Source organism: Ciconia boyciana, chromosome 2 (genome assembly GCF_034638445.1).
Source record: "Ciconia boyciana chromosome 2, ASM3463844v1, whole genome shotgun sequence".
In the NCBI taxonomy this organism is placed as follows: domain Eukaryota; kingdom Metazoa; phylum Chordata; class Aves; order Ciconiiformes; family Ciconiidae; genus Ciconia; species Ciconia boyciana.
In genome coordinates, this window is record NC_132935.1 from 99,583,136 (window position 1) to 99,604,830 (window position 21,695).

A 21,695-nucleotide genomic window follows, 5' to 3' on the forward strand; every position below is an offset into this window, starting at 1 on the left:
AAAAGCCCTATCAGTGATCCACATCAAGAGGCAGGAGAGTTTATACCATCTCCCGTGTCAAAGAAGTGACCAACAGCACAAATTTAAAAAGTGACCATTGATAGCTTTTTCTTTGCTCCTCTGTGCATGCATGCATGCTCCTCCTCAATGCAATGATATTGGCATTCAGCTGCTGAATTGTGATCAAAAACATTTCCTCCCCCCCAAAAAAAATTGTATGACAAATTACTTGGGGAAAAAGAAAAGGAAAGGAAAAAAAAGGCAACACAATTACTGCAGTGAAGGCAGACGGCATTTTGACAGCAGGATGGGAATTTTGCATGAGGGACAAGCTACTATACTCTGAACAAGGCTGAGCTATGCCAGGGAGCTTTAGAACGCAGGCAGCTCCGGGCCAAGAAAGCAAACTTTGTAACCCAACACCCACAGCAACCAAAAAAAAAAAAAAAAAAAACCAAACAAACCTCCAGGCAAGCATTTTAAAAGGACTAGTACATCCAGTTATTTTGTCAACAGAGGTTTACGCAAACAACTCCGGCTTACCATTTTGCTGCCAACACAACTTCAGCCGTAACCAGAAGCGACAATAAACACGGGAGGGCTGCAGCCTGCTCGATTTTAACAAAGCTTGCCCAAAGATGCTCCATTTACATTCCCACTGACGGGTAGGTATGGAGAGGAAACCCAGACAGCAATCACACTGACAAGGGCCTGGCAGGATGTCACATATTTCTGTTGTCACAGAAACTGCTTATTAAATCCTCAAGGGAATCATGCTCAGTTAAGGAACAGTCGTACGCACCTCTGGCACCCGTCCATATTATGGACACAGGCCTACAGACACCACTTGCTCACTTCATGGGCATTTGTACAAATTCCTAATATAATGGGCAGCAAACGTGAGGAAGAGGACGAAGAGCCCTCTGACCAGGCACACTGCTCCTGACTCTGAAGCCTAGATGAGTTACACAGAAACCCATCAAGAGGCCACAAAACCATCACCCTGTATTTTTATATACTTTAAGCCAGGCACACACAAGACACGTGTAATGATCGAGCCCAGTTAACACAAGCCGTACTCAGAGACATGCCGCTTTCCTTAACCTCTGTCAGCCCAAGGCCTCTCTCCTGTGACCACCCGGCCTGTCCTGAAGCCATGAACAAACCCTTTCCTCCACCAGACCTTGCAATCCCTGAGGAGCTGGAAGTTGCATGAAAACACCCATCGGTTCCTGATCTCACTGGCCCTTTTATCCCTGCTAAAAATGCATCCAAAAAACCTAAAAAACAAATAAATTAATCCCACTTAAACCCACTTTGTCATGACAGCTCACTGCAAGGAGCCCATGGCAGCATTCGCTGTTTCAGTAGCGACAGGGTGAAACCTGCTGACAGGATTGATCTTTAAATCGGCATGTGCCGACCAAGGGTCCGACTGCAGCAGGTAAGTGACCTCTGGCAGGTACAACCCATGCCCTGGGACACGCTGGTTACAGCCCCTCCTGCAGGAGGGAAGGAGATGATCACCACACACCAGAGGCCTCTGGTCTAGGCCACCATCTCAAAGTATTTCTGTCACCTGGCTGAAGTCACCTCCCTCTCCCCAGACAACGTGCTGGACATGCAGAAGGACAGCGTGCAACCCGGCACCCTATCTTCTGAGGGACAAGGCGACCGACATGTCTTCCTGGTGCCAGCTGGAGGCTGCAGCCCTGCTGCAGGAGGTGCTCCCGCCTTCCCACCGGCCCAGGGGCTGCGTGGGCCATAGTGCCACCGGCGAAGAGGCAGGTCCCGAGACAGGAACAGACACCTCCCTCAGCAACCCCTGAAGCAACGTAATAACATTTCACACCACGCTCAATACATGGAGCTGTAAAACTCGAGATGAACCATACTGGCTTCATCTCCCCTCTCTAACAGCAGCGCTGTCAACAGAAACACACTTGAGGGAGCGTCTCCACACCAGAGCTCCTACCAGCCCAGTTGTGCAGAGGCTGCAGCCACTATCCTGCCTACACCGCTCTGTTCTGGGCTTTCCCCACACCCATCACCCGGCTTGAAAAAAGGTCCTCAAGTTCTCCAACACCATGTTATCCAAGGTCAGCAAAATAAGGGGCTGAGCCACTGCCAGCACCCGCATTCACGCGGCTCCATATGCAGGAGCAATACAACGGTTTCACAATCGTCGACGGCATCTTCCCCCGAGCCTGCGGCACAAAAGCAGCCGCAAGCCAGAGAGCAGCTGACTCGGAGCCCAGCTGAGCTGCTGCTCCGCCGGCAACGCAGCTCCAGCTCCCGACACGTTTAACCATAATTACATGGGTCAGATCGTCTCTGCCTCGTCACGCCAGTGGAGGGAGAGCCGCCGTGCGCCCGGCTCTGCACTCACACCACCAACTGGAAGTTATCTCACTTCAGCAGAACAAGATACACACACCCAGAACTGTTTAGAAATATCCTCACGTGAAAGCCTTGAGGAATTTAATCTATGTAACTTCTCAAAACCAACCAACCAAACAAAAAAAAACCCTCAAAGGGACTGACTCGATCGCTGCCTTTAAATATTTCCACAGGGAGTAGAAATTTGATAATAGATGGCTCTCAAGCCTGGCAGAGAGGGGTATAGTATCATCCAACAGCTGGAACTCGAATTCAGAAAAATGTAAGACAGAATTAAAGAACAATTTCTGCAACTGTGCAAGTAATTAGCCATTGAAACGACTTATGGGGAACTAATGGATTGTCCATTATTGACTTAGACCCAAAAAAGGACTGAATAACATCTTAAACTATAGGTTGATCACCGCAAGCCCATAGCCTTCACTGTGCAGGTCAACCAAGATGATTTCTGCCTCCCAATCTGACAATAAGATTAGCTTATAAACGCAGTAAAAAAGTAACAGGTGCAAACAACCAGGGAAGCCCTGAGGCAGAATTAAGAAACAGAACTGCATCATTTCGTTTAAACTGCTAAAAAAATTAATCATGCCACCTTCTTTGTTATGCTGTTTCAGGGAACCACACGTCATAAATTTATATCTGAACTTCAGCTACCAGGACAGCCAAGCAACAGTTCAGCAAGTTCAGTCCGAGGGGATGGGGAAAAGGAGCACAACCTCCTTTTACCTACGCAGTACATGCCTGCACAGGATGCTACCTTGCGGATAGCAGAGCAGCTCTCTTTCGTGCTACCTGGCTGGCAGCTTGCTTTCAGCTCTACAGTTGTAGAGGTGATGTTTGTAGAAAAGTGCAACAGGCTACTGCCACATACTGCTAATTTGGGAAGAAATATATATATGTACACACACGCACGTGTGTGTGTGTGTTTTTGCTATATGCATATTAAATGTATATAATACATTAAATATACGTATATATTTCCAATGAAATCAAAATGTGCACCACTTGTACCTTTCACCATTCACCTACAGCTTAGGTGCTTGTTCACTGCGGTTCAGCTGCCTAGCTTGCACATGTGGCCTGCACGCAGCCTTCCTATTTCTGAAGTTATACTCAAATCCAAAAAAAAAAAAAAAAAAAAAAAAAAAAAAAAAAAAAAGCAGGCAGAATTGAGAGGCAGGCTTCACGCCGCCTCCTGGGTAGGTGAAACGTCAGCCTGAAGCAGCAGCCACTGCTGTATGCTGCTTTGCTCCACGAGAAGCAGCAGAAGCATACGTGTACACATGACTTGAGCTTTTCTCCGTTCATTCATTGCCAGATACGGCATTCTTGCCTTAAGCAAGCAGGAGTCACAGTTCACGGGGTAACACAGAGCTGGAACAAGGGAGAATGCATGCAGCACTCCATGCTATTTGTTTTACTTTTATGTAAATACTTTAACAGCAGTGATGGTTTTATTTGAAAAGTCAGGACTTTGTAAGGTACAAAGATACTTATAAGCATGTGTGTTCTGACTCAGTGTGGCTGGCGTGTTTCCAGCTCTCTCTTTGGGTCTTTCCCAAGCACGCATCTCCTGACCCCATTCTTCATGCCAGGTTGCAGAAAGCAAAACAACAAAACACAAACCCCTTCTTTTTTCTTTTTCCAGCGCTGCAGCCAACACTCGGTTAAAATCACTGTGGCACCCAATGCCCTAAATGAATATGCTTTCATGGTTCAACAGCCCCCAGAGAGTCTTTCCCGCAGATGTAAGAAGGTCATTTTGAAGCAATGGGAAAAATAAACCACAAGCTTCTACCCTTTCCTCAAGGATATTTTTGAAGGAGAACTATTTCAAAGGGTGTTTTTTTCACTGTTTAGTTAGCAACAAAACAAAAATCTGTCTTTTGCATGAAAAACAGACAACACATTTTCAGAGATCATATAAATTACTTTTCAGCTGAAGGACCAAAATGAATCTAGTAAACAAACATTTCCAAGACCTGCAACAGATTTTTGCCTTTTGGCTGTACATTATCAATGGAAAACAGTTATACCTGTTTTTCTCTAAAAGCTAGACCTAAGAGAAATTGGTGGAAAACCTAGATACGCCTTCCAAGGCTGAAAGAGATCTTCTGTGCAGTCTTGGGCGAGTTACCACTGCTAAGTGCAATCAGCAAGCTTGGTCTCCATTGTATCGCGAAGTCCCATCAACCTTCTCACCATGACGAACGCACACCGAACTCGCAGAGGAAAACCCCGCTGTTGGCCCACTGGTGCAAACCCCCTCTCTACATAACTTGCAGCAGCAAGTGGGCTGTTCAACGACCAGACAGCAGAAGCTCTTCTCAGTAGAAACTCCTAGCAAAAGTTTGAACTTCCAGGGTAACGATTTGAAACCAGACTCGAATATATTCAACTGAAGCTACATAAATAAAGATTTTTGGCTCCTTCTGGCAGCTATCATGCTGCTTGGACTTCTTACAGCCAAGCGCAGCATCGTGCAAACTGGATATATCCGTATACACCCACAGTAATATCCTTTCAGTCTTTTGCTTACTATCAAGGTCCTTCCACTCCCTTCTCCTCTCAGAATAAAGTTCACACTTATTTAATATTTAACCTTTTAATCAAGTTTCACTATCCAGAGAGGATGTAGCAGTTTCTCATTTAAAACAAACTGCTTATATTCAGTGAGAAAAAATAAAACCTCATGAATGGCTTAAGTTGATGAAGATTGATACGGCTTGGAGACTTTATAGTACAGTGACTCATGCCTTCTGGAAAATGTAATCTGTTCTGTCTAGTTTAGGAAAATAGGTCATGTTTTAAAAATGTGCTAACTAACATGAAGAAAGGGGAAATTTTCTTTATTAATGGTTCTGTTACAGCATTTAAGTGTATCTGGTAATTATACCAACATTTCCCTCGTACTTCCAGAAAACTTCCCCAAAGAACTCGTGTTACATTATAGCTCCTGACCAGCAGAACCGATGTTAACACGGCAAAGAAACGATGGCGGAAAATAAAAATCTCTCTTCTTCCTGCTTTAGCACTTCTCCTACTGCTTTCATCCCCTGCAATCTCCCGTTGGTTTGCGCTCGTCCGCTGCCTCCTGCTGCACCGGGGATTGTGATTCCTCCTTTCAGACTGAATTCTTCTAAGAGCAGCATGGTAGAGAAACACTCTGGTTTTTGGGTCACTAAAGGCCTCAGGCACTTTTGAGCCCAGTGAGCTTCAACCTGCTCTTGCAAAAATACATCACGGTAGAAGAGTTAGAGTTGAAATTTCCAAACACAAGTCGCTAGTGTCTTCACACAGGCTCCCAGAATTGAGGCATAAAAAATAGTTCCTAACTTTATCTTGGGCCTAATAATGAAATATTTTAAAATAGTAGGTTCGTGTGTTGATTGTTTCTTTTACATAAACACAGAGGCCTCAGCAATGTTTCTGCACCTCTAGAAAGCTACTACTCAATATGAAACTAGTGAAAGCTTACAAGACATCAACTGTTTCCCGTGTTGGTCTGCCAAGATAAACATTAAAAAAAAAAAAAAAAAAAAAAGGGCTAAACCCAAACAAATTCAGAGTAAAGCCAGGTCTAAAGTTTCCTAATTTATCAACTTACAGCAGGACTTCAACTCAAACCATCTCTCACCGATAGCAGTGACTCCACAGCTACAACTTTCTCAGGCCAGACCAGGAATCTAATCAACCATTTTCCAACCACAGTGCCAGAGTTTTGGGCTCTGACGAGAGCCGGCAGCACACAGAAGGAAGCCACAAAAAGCCAAGGGTGGCAGAGTGCTGGAAGAAAGAGGTGTGAAGGTACAAGATAATTATTCAGACTGGGGGAGAGGTTTTCATAACTGGCTTCAGTGAATTCACCCGCCACCACATGGGATGCACCTGCCCCAACCCCGATGCCAGCACTAGCCCTTATGCGGCCATTTGACCAGCTAGATTGGGGAAAAGAGTCCAAATCTCACCCCAAGACAAGAAAAATGATTGTTTTCATCCAGATCAGCTCCCTTATTACTCACCATATGGCCACATGGGAGCTACTGCTGGGGCAGAGAGAAAGGCAGGACTGGCCCTTTTAGCAGCAACCCACGCTTGGAGGGATGCAAGCCCATCACGACACCAAACCATGACAGTCACCGTAAGGAAGGGAAGGCTTCACAGGTGGTATTCAGGAAATTAAAATCACTTTGCTTTAATGCAACTATTTTAAACCCCAAATATCTCACTGCATTCAGATGAACCGTACCCCCTTTTCCCATGATGAATAATTTACTTTAGGGGAGTGACAGGGAAATATACAGGGGGTTTATCTGTTAGAGGGACAGGGCCTGCAACATTTCAGGTAGGTCACAGCCTGACAAGGTACAATCTTCTGTCTGACCATCACTTGTAGCCAATTTATGCCCAAGCAAAAGCTCTGACTTGATAAATAGGTTCCTTATTTGGTGCTCTCTTCAAGAAAAGGGAATGTCTCCTAAAACACACGTTGAATTATCTTTGAAAGGGTATGCTGTATACAGACACATGCCTCCCGGGCAGAAACCAAAATAATTTAAGCATCATTTCCCATGTATGTGAACAGGTCTAAATCCTTCTTAAAAGAAAAACAAACCAACTGATGTGATGGGGGACACTCATACTGCACATTTTCACTTCTCTGAAACACTATGAAATAACATATACTTATCTTTGATTACAGACTACTAAAAAACTACAGCTGAAATTGGATTAGAAACTTCTGCTGAAAAACAATTTATTGCATAACACAACTCTGACAGCCTGGGTTTCTGGCCACCAACTGAGCCTTTATAAAAATCTGCTGGGCAGCTGCCAAATCAGCTCTTTGAGTCTTGGCATGTCCGACATCTGAGACAGTAGTCAAGTCAGCCACATGTCCTGTGCCATCCACAACCCTGCACTTTTATGGTTAAATGATACCATCAAAGAACAGAGTAGTACGAGCCATCAAACACACAAAGGTAAAAATCTCCTGCAGCTGTGGATCTGACAACTCTGATCAAGCTGCAGAAGACCGAGAGCCACAGCAGGATTTTTTTCTTTTTCAGGATCTGGTATTAATTTGAACATAAAAGTAGCTTATTAAGGAGAGTGAAAAAGAGAAATGGTAGCAAGCTCCAAAAAACCTCTGCGCTCCTAGCTGAAAATCACTGCCATTTATAAATTTCACATTCCAAATATTCTTACTCTGTCTCCAGTTCTAATTAAAACTCTCCACCAAGTACACTTCAGATAGACACATAAAACCCACTATGCACAAAGAGTATTCAGCAGCTCAGGATAATTAAATTCAAATATATTCTTTCTAATTAATTTCATTTTGATTCAGTTCATATTTTTATAAGGTGTTCAAGCTCCAGTACGCAACCATAAGAATACAGTCCAATAAAAGCATTTTCTGCAGTTTAAATGCCTGTTAATAAGACCTATAGATGTGAAGTTTAATATGGTTAATCCAATCCTGCTGCATATTACTAATTATCGTAAGACCTTTTTTCACCCTCAAACAGAAAGCCTGATCCTTTACTTGAAAAATACTAACCACTTTTGCATGCCAAAATAGTGTCAAGGTAGTAGGGAAGAGAGAAAGACACAACTGGTGTGTTACAAATTTGCCTTCACTATTTCTATGGGAATTTAAAGATATTTGATTTTTTGGCATCTTACAGCATCTGAAAGGTCAGTAGTATCAATATTTTAGAGAAGCTGGAGTACTGTTGACGTGTTTAGCATCTATCTTCACAAGTACAACAGAAGGTCGTGCTTATGTCATTTCTTTGGTAGGACTTTGGTACCTGGATGATGAAGCCTTGCCTATAATAGGAAAAGATCTGCTCATCTATCTGCTTTCTAGGAGTGTAGCAGTATACACCAGCAAAAACGTGCATCTGCCAATATCATACTTGCATTGCTCCCTCAGTTAAATAAATACACTAGCCCAAAGCCTATATAACTTAGCTACATTGTTTAATATAGCTGTGCCCGTCAGGAACACTATGCCTTCACAGGCTTGAGGCTGGGGATGGAGGTCCCCTTGCAGCCTTGGGAAGGTCACCTTATCCCTGCTGGATGACCCTCCCAGCAGGCTCAGCTGGCTCACTCCCATTTAAACCTTTCCTGTACGAATGGGTTGGGCTGGTTTAAAGAGATGAAACAGGAGGTCTTGGCTCACCTGACTCACTTTGATCGCACTGCAGTAGAGCATGCTTACATGAGTAGTTCCACCGCCAAACCCGTGCAAGAGGGCCACGGCCAGCAACAGGGCAGGCAGCACTGCCAAAGCTGAGGCATGGCAAACTCCACCCATGGGGTAACTTGCACAGTGATGGACCTGCAAGTTTGCATAACTTTGACCCAAAGCAGGTATAGGTGACGCAAGAAGTCCCTTGCTTGGAAATGTTTAACTTGGTTTCCTCCTCTTTCACATCAGTCTACAGGATGCCCCTCATTCAAGCAATCACCAGGTTTAAAAGAAGACTAAAAAAGAAACAAAAAACAAACAAACAAAACCCCCAAAAACCCCAACCAAAAAAAAAAAAAACAACCCCACAAACAAACCAACCAAAAAAACCAACCCATCTTGTCAAACTTTAAACCCAGGAGGGGTAATGACAGAGCCAAACGCGCTGAACCTATCGCTGGGAAATCTCAGGATAGTGGGACCTGAATCAATTTTACTGAACCAGATGGGGAACTAAATCAGTTGTATCGACACAGGCTCCCGGGATGGACACACTGATACTGTGTTAAGAGCATGACATGTTGATTTTGCTTGAGGTACTACCCAAAAAGTGAGATTTTTATCAGACACTTTTTGTCCTTGTTTACATTCCCGACTGGCAGAATATCCTTTAAAGCTGGGGGGGGAAGTATCCATCAAAGCTGGGAGAAGTAAACCAAGCCTGTACTCTTCACTCGTAAGCCAATTAAAGAAGACATATGAGGAGACTCTAAAGCTACTCTAAATGTATTTTCAGGTCAGTTTAGTTACATCAGCAAATTTTCTGCATGAAGATAAGCTATATAATCAGTGAAAACCTATGCTTTAAAGCTTTACCAAGCTCGCCCTTCAGTATTAAATGTATTTGACTTCCAAAATACTACCCAGCAAACAAATGATGGTATTTTAGTAGTGCAGGGAAGCAAATAATAAAACCGGCATTTGCTCCGTGAGGCAATCGCTCAGTAACAAATCAGATGAATGCATCCCAGTAACTTCCCAGAAGGCCCACAAAACCTTTTTCCAAATAACTAGTGTCAGAGGAGGGTAAAGGCCATTACCTGGAATTGAAGTTGCAGCAGATTGCTCAGGGTACCAGAGTCAAGAATTTCAGAGCTAGGCTGAAACACTGCTCTGCCACATGCAAGCTTCAGTTTTTACTACAATTTGAAACATGAGGGAGGAGGAAGAGCTAATGGCTACTGGCAAGTCCAAGTCTAAGATCTGGCCTGATTTGTGAAGCCAAACTATGTCTCCCTTGAACAGTTAAATTAAGAAGGCAACGGGCAGCTGGGAGGTTTTGTGGGGAAAAGGGAAAAAAAACCCCAGTTCTTTCTTATGGAGATAGCAGGCTTTCTTAATTGCACAGAATGATTTTTAACACACAGGTGCTGCACAACAACCGGATCTGTGTTAAACTGATAAGGAAAAAACATAATCAAGTTTCGACCCTTCCATGATCTTTTCCTTTTTTTTTTTTTTTTTTTTAAACCAACAAGTCGGCGTGAGAACTTTCAAAATAACGGCACAATCGTTTTTCCTTCGCTTTTGCGGGTTTCTCGGCAGGCAGTGCTGGGCCGGCGCCAGGCGGCAGAGCACCGGGGCAGGGGCGATGCGCAGGCGGGTGCCAGGTGCCCACGCTGGCACAGCCCGAGCAAGCGGGGGGCTGCAGAGAACAAGCCCCTCCGCTCCTCGAGAACTGTTTGGGTTAGCATTCAATTCCCTCATCCCTCCTCCACTTCCTGATCAATGGCAACATTCAAACTTTACTGAAGATATTAGAAGCACATCAAAGACAACCATTAAGCTTTTAAGTGCACTAATTGACATTTTAGCACTTACAAATCCATCTATGTGTTCTATCACTCAATTTAAGAGACTTGCTTCCCCGCCTGGTAAGAGTTCCCCATGTTTTTAGCGGGCAGAGGGGGATTTTCAAAGCTCTTTTTTTTTCCTCAGACAGGATTTTAGAGAATTCAAATTACAAATATAATGCACTTCAAAAAGTAACACGTTTCACAAATTTAAGAGCTCTTCCATAAAAGCTGTAAATGGCATCACAGCTATAACTCACAGGCTTCTAAGCTCCAATGAATTCTGCAGCTGTTACGGCACGTCGAAGCCAAATCATTGTTACCTTCACACCACCACAACTGAAAACCCCAGCTATGATATTACAAACTGCATGGTGCTACATGAAAAAGGGGAAAAAAAAAAAAAGGGGGGGGGGGGGGGGGGAGAGAGAAACCAAAGGAAAAAAAGAACCCCTGGGTGATTTTGCCGCTCCTTCTTTCTTCCTTCACAAAGCTAGCATAAAACAGACACTAAAACCGTGAGCGACTGCTTTAGGTTTTCCTACAGTGACTATCCCACAACAGGATCCAGGGAAGCATTTCAGAACAACCCCCCCATGGATGCTGTAAAATCAGAGGATACAGCACTCCCCTCCCCAGGTATGGAGACTTACAGCAGACGAGCCGCTACCCAGCGGCCAAGCCCAGCCTCTGATTGCAGAGGAGCATCTCAATGACAGCAGGTCTGGACCCTTCTTCTATTACTGTCACATACCAACATGTTCACCTTCTGTTCTGTTAGAGAAATCCTCATTCAGTCCCAATATTTAAAGCAACAAGAAAGATCAAATTAAATTCTCAGGGTTTTAAGCCGTTCAGTTCATTGCTAGATCTATTTTAGGGTCTGAGGCTGCCAGCCACCCCCACAGAATCTGCGCACTAAACAAGGCTTTTGACAGGCTTGTTTATGCCTTCTGCAGCAATCAAAGGCAAAACATTACAAATCAAAGAACCAGGAGACAAATACAGTACTGTGCATAACAGAAACCTCAAAAAACTAGCCAGCAGCAAACCTGCTGCTCACTGAGCCCCACGGAGCAATACGAGATAACGCAGGAAACAGAAATGGATAGTTCAAGTAAGAGCAGGCTGGTGCTGTACATATGCAAACATCTGCAGGCAGGACCTCTGAAGCACACATCTATCAAAAGAAGCGGATGCAGAATCGCAAGACAAGGAACAGACAAAATTACTCATTTGCTCCAAAAGTACCACAAGGGAAAGGTCACAATTGCAGGGGACTTAAGATTTTTACTGGTGTCAGAAAAACCCAAGAAAACAAGCAGGCATGGACAATGTACTATATTTCCGTGGCTGGGATTTAAATGGAAATGCAAAGACTGCAGTTTGGGGCCTAGGCAGTTACGCTACACAAGGCAGTTACCTCCAGTCCATGCCTTTCCTTAGAGAAGGCAAAATCACATATTTTCTGTTCAATTCATCCCTATTTTGAACATGTGATAAGGATGGAGTCAGTTTTACTCAGTGCCACACACTGTGAACTGCATCGCCCATACTTTAGCAAACCCACCACGTCAGGGAAGCATCCAAGATGTATGTTAAAATTACACCCAGAAGAAATTTAGTGGTACGCCTTTGCTACTGTGTTCCTTTAAACCTTTCACCTCTTAAACTGCGAGTTCAATGTCAGATTATAAACATCATAAAAGCTCATAAAACTGCCAGCTCATTTCAAGATTACTTGCTCTTAGCCTTGCAAAAACATCAGGAGCAGTATGAGAATTGCATCATCGCTCTGCAAACCCCAACCCCTCCTTGTTTGCATCAAGCTAACATCACTGCAATCGTCCTGCTGGTGTCACTGGGACGGGCAGGCATTGCAGCCTTACCTTGGACGTGGGCCTTCGCAGGTGAGCTTCACAGCACATCACCCACCTGCTAAACCATGCTGAGCAACATCCCCGACATCAGCCTCTGACGAAATCACTTGCTACTTCACCTTCCCCTTGCAAAACCTAACTTTGCATGTTACCAGCACAACTGACAAAGACATGAAAACCTCCTGCAACTGCAGCAGAAGCAAACGCCAAGTTAAGATTTCAGGGCATCTCTATGGGCCACTCCATCCCACGCAGCACTATCTACCTCCAGCCTTGCCAGAGGGTAAGCCAGGCAGCATGGCAGCTGCCCAGAGAGCGAGCAGAAGCACAGGCTGATAGACAGATACCTCCCCACACATTATTAGCATCAGGTGCTGGTTGTTCCCATTAGCCTGCAGTAGGAAAAGAGGCAGCATTTTGTTATTTGGGCTGGGTTTCCTGCATGACCAGCCACATCATTTCACCCCTCTCTAGGGAAAAGACTGTGGGCTGGATGGAAGCTGCCTGTTAGCTTCTCTGTGGAAAAAGACGGTTTTAGTTAAATGAAATTGTCATGGGGGTCTAGGCAGAGCGGAGCTTACCAACAACAGGTTTACGCCAAAACATTCCAGGAACTGGCTAAATCATATCTAGCATAATGTCAAGCAATGCTACAGTGAAGTAATGGTTTTGAAGGCAGACTGCGATCAAGTCTGTGACTTGTAGGACAGACCATACCCACCCCACCTACAATAAACTCAACCCGATCCTCACAGTTCAAGCACACACCAAACCACTCTGGTTTTCAGCTTTGCTGTGCACTTGCAGAAGGCAAAACAGGGTAGCCAGAAAAGGGGAAAGAAAAAAAAAAACCAAACCAAACAAACAAACAAAAAACCCAACAGAAAAATACCCAAAGACGGGATTAGAGAGCAGCAGTACGATTTTAGGCATGGATCAGCTCTTGCAGTCTCTTGACAAACGAGGTGGCAGCAGAGAATCATCCAGGCAAGCTTAGGAGCTGTGTTTCTGTTTACTTTAATTTGCAGTCTATTGATTTTACTGTTTTGTGAGCTCACTCATGAGTAATATTGGAACTGGAGGCTGAACGCAATGATGGACTGGGCAAGGCAGATGCTCTCTTTGGGTGGGTGTATCTCCTCTGCTGCCAGCCTCTGCTCCCAGCAAAAGCGGACTGGCTAGAGCCCAGCACCACTCCTGTGATGCTGCATGCAGGCAAAAGATTAACCATCCATCATTACAGTCCATTGCAATTCCTTATCAAATCTCCCTGACAGATACAAGGAGGAGGGACAGACTAGTGATGATTACACTCCCTGTTGTGGGCAGGCACAAACTGGGTAGCTCGATTTTGCTACTGGAGCAGTCTTAGATGCACCAGGCACGTGATTACATCCAGTCACGTTACACGAATGCAACAGCCTCTGAGAGCAGCGGCTCGAACAGGACGCAGGGATGGAGCTACGTATGCCTTGGGAGAGCAGATCGTGCTGAATCCTAATTAAATTTAAAAAAAAAAATGGTGTGACTTGTTTAAATGCCTTTGCATTGCTAGGTGACCTACTCCTCCCTGCGACTCCAGCATCCTAGCCATTGCAAGTTGCTGCATACAGATGTAGCAGCAATGGTACGGCTTAATCAGTCAATGTTTTCACAACACATATTTCAAATATTAAGCACTTATTGAAGACTTAGAATTTACTGTGTAAATATTTGTATTATATTATACTGCTAACGCTTCCTCGCCAACTGTGGAATTTTAAATCTATCTCGTCTGATAAAGCTTTATTTACATATCACTCTGCTCTCGATACTCAACAAAGTGAACTGACTACATTTACACCAACTCCATTCAAGGAGTACATGTCAGCAAAGAGCAATTCAATGATTTTTTGTCTCTGGTATGTGACTAAACTAAACCACAGGCAGTCACAAGGCTTGTTTTGGGTTGATGTTAGCTGTTTTCACTAGGCGACAATGTTCATGGGGAAAGCATTGGAGAAACGCACTTTGCTCTTAAAATATCCCACAACCAGCATGGTCTACACCAGAGTCTTATAGTAAGTCTCTGCTCAAAATTTGGGAAGCCGGTGCTGCCCACAGACCTTACATGCACAGCACTGCTGCAGTCTGCTTTAGCCCCCTGAAGCAATCCCAGGACGCTACGATGCCCCCAGGCAGCGCAATAGCCCCAGGCATACCAGAGCTATTTCCAGAGGGGAAAGGCAGGATTTCATCCACCTGCTCAACATGGAGGCAAGCGGAGTTTGTCACTCGTTTATTTGGGTCAGATTATCACCTCCCACTATTTTACAAGAGGAAGGCCGTGAGAAGCTGCTAATGCTCAGACAAGCAGCTAATGCTTGGGAAAACATGATCAAGACGCAAACAGCAGCAAACGCAAACACCATTATTAGTCCCAGACAAAGTACCTTATGTGGAAAAAATAACAGCCACCAAAACGTGGTGACGTTTTTCACTATTTCTGAAAAAGACGACAGATTTAAATGGGCTGTTTTTCCATGCATGCATTAGGAAATACTCACTGTGCAACCCCCTTTTTCCTCCCCCTCCTCTCCTCCCCCTGAAAAACCCTAAAAAGCAAAAAGGAGACTTATGGGACTCCATATCGACTCCAACAGTTGATACCAAATTGATCATCACATCAGCTTTGAAAAATCTGTGCGTCTAAAGCACCCGCTGTATTGAAGAAAACCCTGTAGTGCGATAATCTGTTTACTCACTGAATCCAACTCGCAGATTTATTCTTTATTTTACATACTGAATGAATATTTACTCTCCGATGAATTTAGTTAGACTTGCACAATCATATGTTGAAAAGGGAAAAAAAATTGAGTTGAAGTCGCATGCTACCTTTCGACAGCTCTGCCAGCTGGAAATATGCCATCAATTGTCTGTTCGGTACGTGACACGAAAGCAGAGGAGCCTGCTTAATAGAAATTCACTCAATTTCACCATGTTTACTTCAGGTTTAAGAAAATGGTCATGAAGAAGATAGATTAAATATTTTTCCTTTTACGAATATCCTCCTGTCTTATTTTGTAACAAGCTTTTAGCCTCATACCAAGTTTATGACATTTCTAATTTAAAATGCTATGGAAATTGGAAGAACAAAGTAGAAATGGAAATATTAGCAGAATTTTCCTTCGTTTCAAAATCTGAACAGTATCATACTGAGAAAAAAGTATGTCCAAGCATTCTGTATGTGTTACTACCAAGCTATGCATTCATTAAATATATGTGCATTTCTGTTCTGGAAAAATATGGCTCGCTTCCACAGAAAGCCAAAGACATGCATAAACAAATAGCAGAAAGCAACAATTTTTGTCAGCTGGCTTATTCAAGAAAACCAAAATTCAGTACATGGCACTTCTGCACAAGTCCTTCCCCTGCCTTTTGCTATGCACAGGAAAGGACAGACAGACGTACACACAAAGAAATACATGACACGTATTGCCCATGAGTTGCCGTGTCTCAAGCTTCAGGCTGCTGAGCTCAAGCTCGCTATCGCTCACAGCCCCATGACAGTGGGCCAATTTACTAGCCCCAGCCTACTACAGATAAATAAACAAGCAGCACGTTGTTCACAGACATCTGTCTTATTTTTTTTCCTCCTTACCACTCAAGAAATGCTACTAATACAACAATTACTTAACCACATAAATCTGAGGTTAATAAAAAGACCATGCTTTGAGTGACAATATCTACTCTGCCATCACAGAACTAACTCTTTATTCCCTATAAATAAATGTTATTATCCGGGAATTGAACTCTGAGTGGTGAACTAGTAGCTTGCTTTCTTAGATGCTTCAATACATTAAGTGCTTTGCATTATGGGCAGATCAACAGCCCATTCACTAAGAAAGGTTACCAAAGTGATGCTGTAATCTCATTTAGCTCCCCCAGTGTTTACCTTCTACGGCCAGTCTTGGATAGCAGGGAAAAAAGATGTGCAAGAATAAAGCTGGGACATTCAAATGTGGAAAGGGAAGAGAAAATATTTACCTCCTAGGTTAGAGACCCTTTTGCTCCAGCTACCTCACCAAAAAGGTATGGTGCCAAAAGTATGAAGAGGCAGAAAGTGATTTACAGATTGGAAACATTTTGAAATGTAGATGAAAAAGAAGGAAAATCAAAACACTGTGAAGCAACTTAATCGTTAATCTAGTGCATTTTACAGCAAATCTCATTGGGTAAAAACTCGGATCCATGACCAAAAATACACACATAAGATCAAGGCAATGAAAAGGAGGACAAAAAGGCATAAACCACAAAGTTTGAAACCAGTCATTCCCTTTGCTCCTTTTTTCTCTGTTTCTGCCCTGTAACTCTCGCCAGGGATGGCAATCGGGGAAGATCCCCACAAAAACCCCTGCTTCCTGTAATAATAATACCCCTGATTCCTGTTGCAGAATGGGCTTCTGACCTGAAAACTGCTGGCACTTGGAACATCGCGAGGGAAAAGAAAAAGCTCAAAATTCACCTCCAGAAGGACAAAGAAGGGAAGGGCGGTAAGAGAAAAACAAACAAACAAACAAGGTTACTGGCACAAAAAGAATCTATTTTGCCTCAGCCAGGTAAGAAACATGAAATACTAATGAAAAAAAAAGGTAAGAGACATAGGACAAAAAAAATTGGCAGTGAGAGAAGGCTGACCAGAGCCTTCGGTTTAGGCAAAACACCAACCCAGGGAACAAATTCTGCCTTTGGACAATAACCAGCCTTTGGTGCACGGTGCGCTGTGGAGACCTGCTGAGTGTGGAGGAGCAGCAGAGTAAGCCTGAGTGAAAGGCCAGCACAGCGCTGGGAAACCCAAGGCATACATCTGAGTCTGCAGACCTAAGTCTAACAAATGAAGCATTCACAGAAGTCAAAGTATTTAATATTACGATGTTGCGTACAGTAAGCCACTGCTGAATGCCATGTCAAATTTCACCCACAAATTAATCATTTTTACATGGACTTTCTGGAAGCTAATGCATGCTTGCCTACCTCTGCTGAAATCACCCCTTTGCTTTGCTTTGCAGACATACATAACTAGAAACTTGGTTGGTCCAGGATAAGCAGTCAAGGACACAGCACCATCTATGACGCAGATGGCACCACAATCAGGTTCTATAATAAATCTTATTTTAATTTAGAAAACAGTTTTTAAGATTCCAGACACATTAATTAACTGCGACTAGGCGATGCTCAGGGAGAGGGACCTGTCCGCTGCAGCTGCAGGCGTTAGCATCTGCACAAGAGCATCCTGCGCACCAGGTGGGGGAACTGTGAATGGGCCAAAGCTCAGGAGAGGATCAGCAGCCACCCAGACAGTGGGATGAGGTTATGACAAGCAACTGGCACAGCTGGAGGTAGTTGGTGTGGGCACTCGTGCTCACGTTGTAGAGCTGCCAACGGACGGGGAAGGAGGAAAGGACAGACATCAAAACGGGAATCCAGAAAAGGGGGCTCCCAAATTGTCCGCAGGACTGTGGATGGAGGGCGGTAGGGCTGCAGCTGGAGCAATGGTCCTGGACCATGATGGGGAGACATCAAGCACAGAGGGATATCAGGAAGAAGGAGACCCATGCGGCTGTAGGAAAGGTTCCCACCATCTTCCCCCATGGCACATCTCAAACACTTCCAACGGGTTAATTCCCTCAAATTTATGCTACAACATTTCTCTACTTACTTGAAAGAGAGGAAAAGACAAAGTGTATTTCCGCTTGAGCTGAAACTCAAGTTGCTAAACCACCTTGGGAGCAGGTCGGCAAGATTCCACTTCTCAGGAACAGAGACTTGCTCATCCCCTCATGCCTTCACACAAATTCCCCAGCAAGCCACAAGCTCCAAGGGCCACTGTGTCCGAAAGGCCACTGCACCCGAGCGCCAGAAACCCACCCCACTACCCAACCCCAACACTGCTCCGCTCCCGAGGCCGGCCGCATGGGGCGAGGAAGAGGCAAGAGGCAGGGCACCCATTCTGCCGGAGCACCCACTGTCAGGGAGGGAGGTGCACACCAACCTGCCCTACACACAGACGAGCCTGCCTACAGGGATGTCCAGCCTGGAAAGGAGGAGACAAAATGGCTTCACTTGCTTTTGCTTTGTTTTCCCCCCTCTCCCTCTTATCTCTATTGCTACATGTAGCTGAAAATAAAACCATTACGGAAGTTCGAAAGTGAAATCAATTAGTAAATGGAACAGGCATCTCTCCATTTTAGCCAAGCATCTTACAGGGCCCAGCTGCTGCATTTGAGCAATAAAAGCGGGGCTGTTTGTTTAATTACTCGTTTATCAGAATCGGGCTTGGGCGCTGCTCTGGAAACATGGGCACTCTCCTGTCCGCTGGCAGGGAACAGGCAGGGCGACGCTCTCGGAGCAGCTTCCCCGGCTGCTGCACCAAGCGAGACACAAGTAAAAGATTTATCTTGCACACCGTGTTCATAGACATAAATTTGACTTAATTAAAACAAGTTGCTCTGTGAGCAGCTGAATTAATGAGACCTGACTGCATGTGGACCCATGTGCTCAGCTCCCCTGGCACCGTGCTTCCCGCTGGCTGGCACGCGGCACCTGGTGGCCAGCTGCTGGCCACTGCTCCTCTGGGAAGGGCCACCAGCTTCCCTCCCGCTCCTCAGTTCAGCCACGCCACTTGCAGGAGTTATCTTTGAGAATCCTACCCCTCTTTCCAATTTCCTCGAGATCTGCCAATGGATTACGAACCTGCCGGCAAAGGGCAGAAGGATGATGGGAGTGCACCAGTCTGCGCCCCATGCCCAGTGCCCTCTTCCCTTCACCACATCCTTGCCTCGCTCCTCCTCACACCAGGTAGCACAAGCATGGCCCAAATTCTCCTGCTGACCGTCAGCTCCCCAGGCCCTCCACCAGCTTTCCTCCTCTCTAAGAGAGCACACTGGATTTCTGCTCATGTACTTCCAGTCTCCACCGAGAACAGCATTCGAGACGGCTGTGAATCAACTTACGCCTTGCCGTAATTTTCCCAGATTTTCTTGCAACAGCTTGGCAGGCATCTACCAGTATTACGCTTTCAGGAAGGAGGAGGAAACAGAGGGAGAAGGGCAAAGCATGTAATTGCTAGAAAACACAAAACCGGTGAAAGGACGTCAGACCCTCTAGTCCATTCTCGGCATTATCTCCCCCCTACAGCACAGATGCTTGGTCCAGCCCAAAATACTCCAACAGCACAACTGCAGACAATATCTGCAACTGCCTACCCTTGCAAATATCTGCAAAGGAAGTCAGAGATCTTATAATTTTATGAATGCAGCCCACAAATTTCCAATAGATTTATCTCCTTTTTGGTGTGTATTTCTCTAAATGCAACTTACGGCTGTCGCTTTTTCACTTTTGGCTCGTATAAGGTCCAGCTTTCTTTTCCTTCTCAACAGAAGGGAAGAATATAACTTTTAAAATATTACACCAAGTTTATGAGCAAGGTAGCCAAATCTTACAAATCAAGTATTTAGAAACAGGTGCTGCTTTCTGAAATGTTTCCTGCATATTCTGATATCGTCTCCCTCGCCTTTACGGACAAAGAGAGCATCTTAGTCCATCTAAGCGGGCACACGCTTAGGTCTGGGTTAGCAAATCTTTCACATGTATTTCTTCATGAACTAGAAACTGGGAAAGTATGCTACCATTCCCATGAGCAACCCAAGACTTCCAATTTATTATTTTTTTTTTTTTCTTCATGTCAGTGAATTCTAAGATTTCATATCAATCAAGACTGCATAACTCAGTTTCTAACATAACACAGTAACTATGAATGAATGAAGACACACAGATAAACCAACACTGGCCTGCTTCTTCTCCATCTCTCTGTCAGAAGAAATTACTTTTTTCTTTAATAAACTGAACAAACAAAAAATCCATCACAACAATGATATCCGCTTTAAAATGCATCACAGTTCTGAGGTCAAAGAAACAGGTCAATTAGAGAGAGGGGCTCTGCAGTTTGTTCTAGAATCTGGATGGAACTGAAGATTAAATCAAAACACCAGAACATCATAAGGTGGAGTTCATAAATACTATACACAAGGGGACTGGTGTCCTCTCTGTTTTGTGACCACTGTCACAGTCAAGTTTCTTCTCATATACTTTTGTTTAAGGTTTCAGAGCTGTTGTGGCAAGACAGCTTCTGGACAGGATTACCTGAGAAAGTCAACTAACACAAAATTCAACAACGTGTATGTGGCGCACACGAAAACACCTTCTGGAAGAAAATATAGACGAAATGGTTTTCATCAAATTGTGGTCTCCAAAAAGGAGGCTGCATGAGGTCACTTTCAGTGCACTGATCAGAAAAGTGACAAGTGACATCAGACTTGGTACGCAAAGCTCATTACCTGCTTTCCAGCACTTGCCGCAAGTCAACTGCATTTATGGGAAGTTTCACTGCACTATGGAAATGCTGAAGGCCTTTGTAACAAAACCAGGATTCATCTTTCAGTTACGACAGGTCCAAACAGATGTCATTTCAGCAACGTCGGAAACGTAAGGGAGGCATATCTCAAGAAGTCATACTAACAATTTGACATTCAGCAACAAACACTGCAAATTCACCAGGAACGATGTACTATAAACTCAAGCAAGCAAACAGCTAGCTACCTAAAAATAAGTATTTTCCATTCTGCACAAATTTTGCTGTTTTCAAATGTACACCTTAAGTACATGAAAAGGATTTTAAAAATTATTGCATGAGAATTTAAATCAAGAACCACCATGTCTAGTGGCACGCACTGAAACGTAAGGTTTTATTTCTGAAAATCAAAGTCTTTTTGCAATCATTTTACCAATAATAAATGACTCAAAACATCTAAAAAATGCTGCTTTTTTTTTGCAATTCAGCATTACAGGTAAATAGGACAGCTTAGGCATCAGCAGTCTTAGAATAAGAGAGCCACATCAATAGCTGGATAGCAAGATCAGGAATCAACTGGGTAGTGTGACTGGAGAGAGAAGTAAAAAATCTGGGGAAGCAAGGGCATCTGTCAAGGCCAGAGAGAAGACATTAACTATTACCTACTTCAAGGTCTCACTCCTTTCCTTCTGTCCCCAATTCCAAACCCTTTGCTTCAGCTGCTCCTAAACAGCAACTGTTTTGGTCTTTTTTAAGAAAGAAGAAAGTACTACAGCTGCTTTCATGCTACTACTTGTGATGGAGCTCAGAGAAGTTCACGGCAAACCTTTTTTTTTTTTCCTTCCATGTTGGAAACATACTTGACTTGTAAGAAAATACAGAACATCATTCTGGTCTAACCTGAGGATCGAGTCCTGCATCCACGCAGAAGCCAAGGTGCTCTGGGGGCCAAGAGCTGAGCCGATTTCTCC

General features: G+C 44.2%; 1 protein-coding gene across 7 annotated transcripts in view; it reads right to left on the reverse strand.

Annotated features, from left to right (window-relative positions):
• Nucleotides 1-21,695, reverse strand: part of JARID2 (jumonji and AT-rich interaction domain containing 2) — a 226,744-nt gene that overhangs the window by 130,849 nt on the left and 74,200 nt on the right. The gene's annotated exons all lie outside the window — the stretch shown is intronic.